At 40.9% G+C, this 12,811-nt stretch overlaps 1 pseudogene; it reads left to right on the top strand.

The window, feature by feature from the left end:
• The first annotated feature begins 11,620 nt into the window (after positions 1 to 11,620).
• On the top strand, positions 11,621 to 12,527 carry LOC100753313 (annotated as a pseudogene).
• The last annotated feature ends 284 nt before the right edge of the window (positions 12,528 to 12,811 follow it).

Below are 12,811 nucleotides of genomic sequence, written 5' to 3' on the forward strand. Positions count from 1 at the left end.
TGAAAGCTGAAAAATTCCATCATCTGCAAGCTGGGGAGCCAAGAAAGTCAACAGCTGAGTCTGAAGATTAAGTCTGAAGGCTGAGAACCAACTGAACTGATGGCGTAAATTCCAGTACAAAAGAAGAGATAAGATGTTCCGGCTCAAGCAGCCAGGCAGAACCAGGAGGAATGGGAGGTGAGTTCTTCCTTCCTTCGCTTTTTGTTCTACATGAGCCCTCAGCAGATTAGACGGCCTCCCACATTCAAAAGACCAGTCTATGGCACTGATTCACATGCTAATCTCATCCATCAACAGATACACACACACATATTGCTTAGTCTAGGCACTTTGGGGCCCAATTAAATTGACACAAAATTGTTCTCCCCAGATAACCATGCTAACCATCTCTAATCAATATTTTACAGGAAGTTCTAACATTATAACAAGACAAGAAAGAAATTATAAGCAGAGGTTGGAAAAGAAGATATAAATCCCCTTTTATAGATAGAAGGCATGATTACTCATGTTAAAATACTAAAGATTTACAACTATGGTATTAGCACTAAAAGTGAGTTTAGTTTGTTAGACCCCCAGAAAACTCAAGTATCCGGGATCCCAGGCCATGACTGCCATCACCCCAATCACCAGGCAGATTCGAGAGCTTGATGCAAACTGCACGAGGCTTTATTGTAATTTAACGAGCTAACCCCATGTTAGCTCGGGTCTTTCACCCACCCGCCATGGCAGATGGCTAGCCTCTTGGGAGGCTCCTAGGGCCTCCCAAGAGATCTTATAGGACAGTGTAAGGGGAGTGTCTAGGGGTACGCACAGGCTCATGATTGGTGTGCCTCCAGGCTTGGAGGGCTTGCCCTGTGTTGATTGGCCAACTGGTTGTTATGGCCCATAGGCCCTCCCAGGGTGGTTGCTATGCTCTCTACGTCATTGCTGTGCGCTTGTCCGTAAAGCACACCCAGAGTCATAAAGCATAGCACCACCAGCTAACTTCTGATTGGTTCCTTGTCATGAGGCAGGCATCTGACTTTCTAGAGTCTAGGACAAGGTCATAGAAGAACGTGTTCGGCCGTTATGGCTGCCAAAAGGGAAGCTGGTCCCTTCAAGTTAAATACCAATCTGTTAAGCTAATATAAAAGACTAATTACTGGGCTAGGGGTATAGTATTTATCTAGCATGCATGAGGTCATGGGCCACCACCACCACCACACACACACACACACACACACACACACACACACAGTGTATTCTAAATGTTAGCAATGAATACAGGAAACTGAAAAGAAAACTAAGATTTATATTGGCATGAAAAATATAAAATGCTACACACACACATACAAAAAAAAAAAAACAAGTACACTGAGAACTACAAAATATTGCTCAGAAATTTAAACAGAAACACATATCCGATCTTCCCATGTTTAAAGATTACATGTTGATAAGATGTCATTTCTTTCCAATTTTAAGGTTTAAGATTTCCCAATTAAAAAAAAAAAAAAGAAAAGAAAAAAAAAAACCAGCAGGCTACTTTACAGAAGTGACAAGATGATTTGAAAATGTGAAAAACATCTAAAATAGAGAAAACTACTAAAGGAAATAAATGGACAAAGGCTGTGTGTGTGTGTGTGTGTGTGTGTGTGTGTGTGTGTGTGTGTGTGTGTGTACCCGACTTTTTCTTTTTTGGGGGTGGGAGGCACCAATCAGCTCCCAAGTCATGATGCAGAGACTTACTATTAGTTTTGAATGCTCAACCTAGCTTAAGCTCTTTTCTTGCTAGCCCTTATAACTTAACCTTTTGCTCTTCGTCTACGTTTTGCCTCAAGGCTTTACTTCACTTTCACTGTTTCTTTATGTCTGTCTGTCTGGTGTCTGTCTGTCATGCCCCTGGCATGTCCCTCATTCTCTCCTCCTCCTTCTTCTGTTCTCTCTTCTTTCAGCATAGATTTCTCCTTCTATTTATTCTCTCTGCCTGCCAGCCCCACCTATCCTTTCTCTGCCTAGCTATTGGCCGTTCAGCTTTTTATTAAACAAATCAGGTACCTTCTGCAGGCAAGGTGAAACAGATGCAACACACATCTTTACATCACTAAACAAATGCAGCATAAACAAAACTACACACCTTTACACAGTTAAAGTAATATTCCTCAGTATAAACAAATACACACCTTTGCCCAGTTAAAATAATATTCTACAGTGTGTGTGTGTGTGTGTGTGTATGTATGTGTGTGTGTATGTGTGTGTGTGTGTGTGTGTGTATGTATGTGTGTATGTGTGTGTGTGTGTGTGTATGTGTGTGTGTGTGTGTGTGTGTGTGTGTGTGTGTGTGTATAGTTGTGGTTTTGTATAAAGTATCTTCCTAGAAAGTAACTTATAGCAGCAGTTTTAGAGAAAGAAATGAATATATTTATTAAAATAATATACTATTAAAGTAAACCTTGTACTATTAAAGTAAACCTTGTACTAAAAACCTTTTGTGTTAGAATACTTTTAAAGTAAATTAGAAGTTTTCATGAACTTGAGAAATGCCTGAGTGACTTCCCTTTGGAGACTGTTCCTTGGAGGCTCCAGCTTGCTCCTACTTGGCCCAGGAAGTCTCCCACTCCTGTCTCTCTCTCTCTCTCTCCAAACCCCACCTGCCCAGAGAGTTTCCCAACAAAGTAAAAGTGCCAAAAACCCACTTCCACATTCTTCAAAACTCCTGCAACTTCCTCCTTTGATGCCACCAGCCACCCAAGAATCTGCCTAAGCACTCAGCTTTTGAAAATATATGGGCAAAAACCCAGCTTGTGGCAGACATGTCATCACCACTCACCTACAATCTATAAAATCTCCCTACCTTAGCTCAGGCACAACTTCCTTGGTCTTGATCTCTGAGACCAGTGAACCCACCTGGGAGCTTCTTTGCTCTCCACATCCCTGTTGTTACACCTTTTCAGTTTGGCTTGATCTGGCTCACTGTGTCAGCAGAGAAACTTATTATAGGGTGGGGGGACAGCAATCCTATTAGAGCCAAAGTGAGAATGAAAGGGGGTCAAGTGAAATTACTAGTGATATACATAATGGACAGGAAAAAATACAATTTGTAATAATATAAATATTATAAATAATTTATAATATAGGTATCATAAATTAATGTACTGGTAATTAGTGAAATTATTGATAATACAAGGGAAATACCATATTTTTTAGTGTATCCTGCAAATATTTGATGGTTATAATTGTCTTTTAATAGCATAAAGAATAACTAACTTAACACTTATTAATAGAGGCTCTTGCAATGATCACTTGCAAGTGAAGATATATGGACAAAAGAAAAGTAGAGGCTCCAGAAAACAGCCTGAGCTAAGAACCTGCTGATAGAAACTGCAGTACTGGACCTGTTAATAACCAGGCAGTTCACTTTGAACAAGTGACTTTATCTCCCTATATTTTAACATTGGTATTTTCAAAAGAAGGTGACTGGAGGGCTGTTTTAAGGTTTGTTTTTTCTTTTTCTTTTCGAATGCATTGGGGTGCATGTGTGTATGTATATTCACACTGGTGCTGCCTTTGTGGGTTCAGATGCACCTGAAGGCCTGCAGCTGACATTGGGAGCTTCCTCCTTCATGTTCCACTTGACTCTTAAGCAGATTCTCTTAATGAAACCCGCAGCACTCTGCCTTCAGAGACTAGAAACACAGGCAAGCCTCCATACCCAAACAGGGTTTCTTTCCTGTGGGTTTGGGGATCCAAACTCCAGTTCTCTAGCTTGCAGGGCCAGTGCTTTGATTGCTGAGCTATCTCACCAGCCCTGTTTTAAAAGTCTGCCCCAGGTTCTGTTTATTACTATGTCAGTATAACTAAGCTTCAAGCTTTCATTGATTCCATGTCTTCATAAAATCCAAGGTACGTATATTAATTAGAGAATGATACCATAAGATTATTGTGTCTGTATCCAAGGAACTGGTCTTCTAAAATGCTTTTCTTTTTCATTATCAGGGACCCATGGAAAAGGAATTTAAACCTCTACCATTAGTTAAGGAGTCTCCTATTTGTTTGTTTTCATCTGTCTCCTAAATGCAATCTGTTATCTCCTATACACACAACACCTACATTAGTATCTCTACTGATTTTCTGAGAACCTTAGGATAATAAAAGATGGATAAACAAAGTAAAAAATGGCATATGATCTAAGAAGAACTAGCTCAAAATCCAATTGCCCTTTCTCTAATAAGAACTGTAATAGCTCCTTTCCTTACTTTTACAAGTCTCACTCTGTACTTAATGGGAGGGTTACTTAGTTCATAATGAGTGAAATCCGAAAGGAGTACTGTTTAAGATGTCTCTTAGTGCATAATCCAAAATCCAGAATGTAAGCAACATGAACCATCTTGCAATCTTTGAAAAGAGCTTTGTTTTATAGAGCTTCTGTTGCCCTATTCACTTTCTTTGTAATTCTAGAACATCTCATTGGTGTAAATGATTTGTTAATCTTCACCATTTAGTTCATGTGAAGCCATCTGTTATTCTTTTGTTTTTTTGAGACAGTGTCACTTTGTGTAGCTTTGGAGCCTGTCCCAGAACTTTCTCTGTAGATCAGGCTGGCCTCGAACTCCCAGAGATTCACCTGCCTCTGCCTCCCAAGTGCTGGGATTAAAGGCGTGCACATCACTTCCTAGCCACATGAAGCCACTTTAAGGTGTATCCTCATGTAATTGGGGGAAAAAAATCAAGTGAAATTCTGTTACAATAAATCTTTCCACCAAAAGCTGCCTGAGCCCCACCGACACGTGTGTGCTTTACGCCAGCCGCCCACCCAAGTTAGGGCCCAAATGAATACACAGAAACTTGTATTAGGTTCAAAGCTGCTTGGCCAATGACTAGGATTCCTCATCTGTTAGCTCAGTCTTAATTATCATAAATCTATATATTTTATAAGACTTATCTTATCGGACACCTTATTGGCATCCCTCCTTGCCAGTGGCTCACATCCTGCCACTGGAGGAGCAGAGGGGAAAAGAGACCCTTCCTGTTTGTCCTTCACTTAAATATGAGTCTCCTTGTTATGTCACTTCCTGCCTGGATCAGTACTTCTCTACTACATTTCCCAGAATCCTCTTTGACTCCTAGTCTGTCTAACTTCCTGTCTCATTAGCCAAACAGTATTTTATTTAACAATCAATAAGGTAAACATATACAGTACATTCCCCATCATCTCTTCTTTTCTGTCTAAATAAAAGGATAACTTATCTGTTATAACAACTGAAGAAAACTATAACTATCTGTCTTCAACTCCATCAAAGACCACAGAAGGAAAATATATAAACTCTAGAATTGACAGAGACATCTCGCTACCTAGACAGTCACCCAAAGTTTCTCTGTAATGTTGGGGCATCCATCTTCAGCCCCTAGGCCACAGTGTGTCTAGCACACTTCTCCATTTTAACAGGAACCCTTCAGCACTGTCTTGTTTTATAAGTTCAGCAGTCACTTTCTTGTGGGTCCTGCATTTCCAGTTTATTTAGCAACAAACAGTCCAGGCAAGAGCAGTTTCTTGCCCAAATGGCTAATCTTGCCATGTTGGAAGCAAACTCCATAACGAGTTTCTTCAATGCCCATCCTCCTTTCTGACATAATTGGTGTGCCAGGAGCAGTTGTGTCTCACTACCAAGAAAAACCCTAAATCATTTAAATGCCATATTTCTGTAGGTCTTTGAAAGATTTGAAGAATACCTAACCATCTCAAATACATCTCTGTAAATCTAGAAAACCTAACTAATCTAATTATAAGTTCTGACTATTATAGGTAAAAGATCTGTATAAACACAATACCTACACAAGAGGAGACATATACATATCACAAAATTGACCTTAAAGTTGTATCAATAAATGAAAATCTATACCAATGTATTCATTCCTACCACGCTTTCGAGGGCGTGGTCAGGATGAGGTAGAGAGATACTTACATGGGACAGTGTCCCTCTTTCAGTTTCACTTTGGTACTTGCTGGACAGACTGCTGCTGCGCAGGCTGGCTAGGTTGCTCTGTAAGTAAGGCTTTTCCCTATTAAATACCCTTATATTACTACTTGGCTCCATATTGGTAATTTCCCACTATAAAATAGTCGCTACAAAATTACCTTAGCATACTCTGGTAGTTTGAATGTAATTGGCCACCATATTCTCATAGGGAGTGGTACTATTAAGAGGTGTGGCTTTGTTGGAGTGAGTATGGCCTTAAAGGAGGAAGTGTGTTACTGGGAGGTGGAGGGGGGGGAGGCAGGCTTTAAGGTTTCCTGTGCTTAGGATACCACCCAGTGTCTCAGTTGACTTCCTGTTGCCTCTCCCGTACCATGTCTGCCTGCACACTGCCATGCTCCCCACTGTGATGAAAATTGACTGAACCTGTGAAACTGTAAGCCAGCCACCCCAATTAAGCAGTTTTCTTTCTAAGACTTGCCACGGTCCTGGTGTATTTTCACAGCAATAGAAGTCCTAACTAAGAAACGCACCTTTTAAAAAGTTAAAATCGCATAATCTTTGAGACTGACTAACTTATATGTTTAGCCAGAATTTGAACTCACACCTGCAAATCCTGCAGAACCCATAGACTCAAACTTTGAATAAATCTATCTCCCTTGGTCTTTCTGTTATTGTTGTTTTACCTTTTTTTTTTTTTTAAGACAAGACATCCACTATCCCAGGCTGGCTTCAAATTTGCCATAGAGTTGAACTTGAGCTGCAGCCTCCACCTCCAAATGCTGGGATTACAGGCGCACACCACCCTGCTCTCCTCAGCCTGACATGGAAGCTAAACTCTAGTTACTGCCGGAACTGCCAGCTTGGTTTGTGTATCTTAAAGCTGCCTACTGGAAAATGTGACCAGCTTGTTGTAATTCATTGTAGCAGAGCCTACACATCAACATGCAACTCTGTTTCTCTGAGTGACACCCGTATCTCTGTTCTTTTATCATCTCTTCCTTTCCTTGATCTTTCCAAAGAGAACAGTGACCCACAGTGTATTCTCTGAAGTTCTCCCACAAGCTCTTAGTCTTTGCTGTTCACATATATAATCCAGCTCCAATCTTCACTATAGACCATACATGCCTTCATATGTCTGGAGAGGAGTGTGAAAAATCTTTCTCTTTGTAGCACTCAAACCAGAAATGGCTGGGTGAGCTATCAAGTCCAAATTCTCACAGCCCCCCTTTTGCTCACTGCTGAAACCTGCCTGCAGAAGGCAGGTATTTTGAGCCAGTGTGAAATGTCTCATCTTCTTCACTGCCCCTGGGGGCAAGTGTAACTAGAGTACTCCACCTAAGAAATGTGGAAACTAAAAATGACATGAAGAGAATAGAAAGGGAAAATCATTAACTCTGCCATGGCATCTTGAGTAGGTTTTGGCAAGAATGAAGAGTTGATATTTGAGGTGTTGCTGGAGTCTGCACTCATCACTACTGTGCAAGAAATTTACAAAGGGGTCCTGAAAATGTTTTTAATATGTTTAGAATTCATAAAAAACATTCCATTTAAAAACATACCAGAGTTGGTGTCTATGAGTGCCATCCTACACTTAAGTAAAAAGCAACCAGCAGCCTGGCTGAACTTTTATTTGACACTGAAATATTTGGCTTAAAATGAACACTGAGTCACAAAAAGCAAAAGGGCTCAAAAAGCAGCAGGGAGATAGGATTGGAAGAGCAAGGCATTTTCAGTTCAACTTTTTATTTTATGATCTAACACTGTAAAAGCAACAAAATTTTAAAGCTATGTTGTACTAAACTAGTTACCACCATTGGGCTTGACATGACTCTACAATAAAGTCATAATCTATCTGAATGAAAAATGAGGACCCAACTGCTCCCAAGTATGGTTGAGGAGAAGGTTTGTTGTAGATATGAGGGAGACAGTAGCCAGGGACATCTGGAAGAGTCCACACTGAACATGACCGGCAGAGTGAGAGGAGAGATGGCAAGAGCGAGAGAGGGGAGAGAGTGAGCAGACCAGGAAAGATCAGGAACAAAGCCAGCCAGGGGCCAAGGGAGTGTGTGGAGAACAGCATGTCACCGAACTGGCTGAATTATATGGGAAGAAAGGCTGGGGGAAGGGAAGCTCTGGTTAGCCCTGGGTTCAAGAGGTTCAGAGTGAGGGGCAGAATGAGAAGTGCTGGGAGCCATGGACACTGAGTGAGACTTGTCCTGGAGTCCTCTGAGACCTAACACTACCCTTTTCTAAAGATGAATATATGTTCTGTGTTCAGGCTAAAGGATCTCCAAGGCTAATGAAGCAGTGTTCACTAGTTAGTGGGGAAAACATTTTACTCTTGATATTCAATCTTCCTAGTCATTTAAGACTGACTCTTTTACAAGCACCTCAGAGTTTCAACACTTGGCATGTCTGTTAAGACTGGAAAAATTACATCTCAAAGCATGACACTTTTAACAAGTTGCAGACTTCAAACCAAGAGAAATTAAAGGCCTTAAATTAGCTGTCTTAGAGCCAAGGTTTCTCTAACCTCTTTTTTATGCTCTGACAAGAGAGGGGCTTTTGTGAAATTCTCTTTCTACATGAAAACCAGATCTGCCAAAAATAACAAGATTGCCTTCATTGTTCTCCTCCGAGATTCTACTAACCAAGAAAGATTAAACTCATATCACAGTAAGGAAGAATGGGAATGTCACTACGCCCACACCAACTTTGTCACAAGTTAATTAAAGTCCTTCAGTCCATTCAGTTCTGAGAGGCAGACCAGTGTTCTTCAATGGGCCCATTGACACCCTGGCAATCATTTACCACCCACCATGTGTAGATATTTCCCTCACATCATACCACCATTTTCACACATGCATTTCTTTGCCTGGGTTTCAGGTAGACAATACCCACTTCCCACCCAACCCATCCCCATTCCTTTGTTCTTTGATCTGTATCCTGCATTTCAAATCCTGCCCATCCTTGCCCTTTTCACAACGTAGCAAAGGTCTGGAAAGGATCTCTAACTTTCAGGTCCAATGGAACCCTGTGATGCAAAGCTGAGCTGGGACCACAATAACACACCCTGAACATGGGACATTTTAAATGAAACCAGATCCAACTTCCTCAACAATAATAGTATTCAATAATAGTAATCAAAACAGGGAACTAAGCTCACCTCTGAAGACTTTAGGACCTTGAACAGTCCAATTAATCAACTGTATAAAGAACTATTTGAGGCACTTAGGGCTATTTTAATGGTCTGCATACATGTATATACCAAATGGTATTAAATATTATTATTTTTAGGTATAAATGGCATTCAATTTTGGTTTTTATAAATTATATTTGGGGACATATTTTGAAATATGTGGAAGTGACATGGAAGAATTTCTCAGATTTGCCTCAGGTATGTAGCAAAGAAAGAAAAAGAGATTCAAGAGGTATGGCATGTATGTACTCTCTATTTGCATGTTTATTTTTTTTATTTCACACAATTTTCAAATTTAATAATTAAAAATGGGGTACAGAGATGGTTCAACTGTTAGAACCACTTGTTGCTTTTGAAGAGGATCCAGGTCAGTTCCCAGATCCTGAATTATGGTTCATAACTATCTGTAACTTCAGTTCCAGAGGGCCTGACACCCTCTTTGGACCTCTGTAGGCACCAGACAAGCACATCTATACTTACCTACATTCAGCCAAAATACTCATGTGCAAAATTAAATAATACTAATAAACAGTTTTGTTCTTAGGAGTCCTGGTGAATCATGAATCTCAGAAATTTTCACTTGAGTGTATTCTCCATTAAGAATCAGTCCAACATATTTGGGGCAGTCTTGATTTCTCCCTAGACTCTCACTCTCACTCTCACTGTGGTGATATTCTACCTTCAAATGCCCATTCACTTCCCATGCAGAAGACTTAGAGATACCCTGAGTATTCTCACAATAGTCAGGGACCTGATATCCACAAAGAAAACAGCACATCCCAGTGTTTCACTAAAAAATGCTGCTTGTCTTGTGACTACAGACTTCACCTTTCTCCACAGCTTCACTCAATCATCCTGTCATTTCTATTATCATAACATTTTTAAAATAACTGTATTGGGCATAGATGAGAAAAAAACCTAAGATGTTCTAAATTAAATGACAAAGAGCTGGAATAAGGAAGAAAAAAGGATTGGTTTATAATCTTGAAACCTCAACTCAAATGCTAATGTGATACTTACTGTAGCTGCCATTCTAAACTGCTTACAAGGCTAACCAGTCCAGAGGCTGCAGTGACTTCCCTTGGTAGACTGTGCTTCTGTCTCAAACTGTTCTTCTGATGAGCCCACCCCTCTAGTCAGCAGGAAAGTGTAAGTTCACTATAAACTTAAGTTTTCATTTAAAAATATTCTGCCTTCCCAAATCTTTTAGCCATTGCTAGCAGTTATGGGAACTTGTCCCAGGACTCTTCTTTCCGTGTCCTGGAGAGTATCTCTAATGTCCCCTTCTTTCCGTGTCCTGGAGAGTATCTCTAATGTCCCCTTCTTTCCGTGTCCTGGAGAGTATCTCTAATGTCCTTCTTTCCGTGTCCTGGAGAGTATCTCTAATGTCCCCTTCTTTCCGTGTCCTGGAGAGTATCTCTAATGTCCCCTTCTTTCCGTGTCCTGGAGAGTATCTCTAATGTCTCAACACACACCTCTTGATCTCAGGAGTTGGGTTTCACATCATCAAAGCTATGTGTTCCTATTTTACTTTTCTGTTTAGTAAATTATAAACTCCTTGAAGACAGGAACTGTAAGGACTAAATGTCTGTATGCATTGGGCTCTCGGATGTCCAGTCACATGTCATCGGTATTCCTGTAAGGGAGGTTTGGATGGGCTTCACATTTGAATCTATAGGTAATAAAGCTCAAAGATATGGGCATGGCCCATGTAGGAGGAGGAAGAAGGAGGAGAAGGTGGAGGAGGAGGAGGAGGAGGGAGAAGAAGAAGAAGAAGAAGAAGAAGAAGAAGAAGAAGAAGAAGAAGAAGAAGAAGAAGAAGAAAAAGAAAAAGAAGAAGAAAAAGAAGAAGAGGAAAAAGAAGAAGAGGAAAAAGAAGAAAAAGAAGAAGGCTTTCATCTGATTGAGAGAGAGCCCTTCCTTCCTTCCTGACTGTCTCTAACCTGCACTTTGGGCTTTTCCAGACATCAGCTCTTCCCAATGCAAAGGACAGAGAACCAGTATAGGTTCTCCTGTGTGCCACGCCTGTGGATACAAACAAGATCCACCCCAGTGGCTGCTTTCAATTTCTTGGCTCATCCTAAAGCTGCCATCACTGAACAAGTCAATTTTTTTAAATGAGTGGTTTCTACACATTTCTACGAAGTTTACCTGTTCTGTGTCTCTGCAAAACTCTTGACACAAAATTATGCAATTCTAAGAACCCAGAAGTTGGCACAATCTAACGAAAGCAGATACTTCAAGGTATGGTAAATAAGTTGGCATTTTTGAAGCAGTATTCTTATAATCTCCTGCTATAAATTTGATTTATTTTTTGTTTATAAAAATAGAAAGAAAACTACAGAGAAAGTTTAGAGAGGACAAATTATGCACTGGTGTGGCAAAAGCAAATTATTTGCTTTTAAAAAATAATGCAAGAGGCTTGTAGAGAAGTTGCTCGTGCAGTGTGTCTTCAGGGCACGTGGACATGGCCTACCCTCCGCTCTCAGACTTGGATGGATGCCGAGTAGGAAGAGTCTCTTGTCTCAGACCAGGGGTTGCAGGATGCATTTTCCCGAAGGCTCCTAAAACCAGGCCTCAACATTGCATTGGAGAGGCCGAAGAAGGGGGTGAATGAAGCAAATGAGTTTAAGCAGTGTTTGTCACCCTGAATTCAGATGGGATCTGGAGTGGGTTGAAAGGCTCTATGTGACCCTGGAGTGCCAGAAGTCAGTGAAACTCAGCCAACACCCCCCACACACACACACACACACAAGGACCAGAAGAAAAATGTTAATCCAGAAGACGACTTCCAGAGGGAAATGAGTATTTACCGCCAGGCCCAGGCTGCAGTGCTTGCAGTATTACCCCAGCTCCAAGTCCCCACCAAGCGACCCACCGATTATTTTGCAGAAATGGCCAAGTTGGATCAGCAGATTCGGAAGATTCGACAGAAGCTGTAGATGAAACAGGCTGCCATGGAGAAATCTGAAAAGGCCAAGCAAGTTGGAGCTCCTAGGAAGTACAGAAAGAAGGTGCAGCCTGAGGTCCTTCAGAAGAGCATCGGGAGAAAGCACATACGATGAATACCTTCGGGAAATGCCAGAAAGGCTTCTCTGATAAACTCGATTTCCTTGAGGAGGATCAGAAGCAGTGCAAGAGCTAAGGGCCAGCAGATGAGTAAAGGGCCCAATGCCAAACGACGGTACAAAACCCAGAAGTTTGGTTTTGGTGGAAAGAAGAAAGGCCCCAAATGAGGTGAGGGCTACGCCGATGTCTCCAGCTTCCGAGCCAAGGTGGCTCACAGCAAGCGCCCCAGGAAGCCTGGGAAGAAAGGGGCAAATAAGCAACCGGGAAAACGAACAAGACAGAAAACGAAGAACAAAAGCCGCTGAGCAGCTTTGTTTTTCTATAAAGAACCAAGGAAAAGGGCGAATGTACAAACTACAGAACACTCAGGGCTTTTTCTTTCCTTTTGTAGAAAATTCTTTTAATAAATTAAACTTTGAAAGAAAAAAATTAATGCAACCAGAAAGTTACTTATCTAATAGGAAGAAGAAACCATGAAGTTAGGCTAGAACTAAACACGTTACATATTTTATTGATCCAAACTTTGAATTTGAATTTGATCCACACACCCATCCTTTCATCAGTCTGGGTCTTACTTTTGCCTTCACAG

Source organism: Cricetulus griseus, chromosome 4 (assembly GCF_003668045.3).
Source record: "Cricetulus griseus strain 17A/GY chromosome 4, alternate assembly CriGri-PICRH-1.0, whole genome shotgun sequence".
NCBI lineage: Eukaryota > Metazoa > Chordata > Mammalia > Rodentia > Cricetidae > Cricetulus > Cricetulus griseus.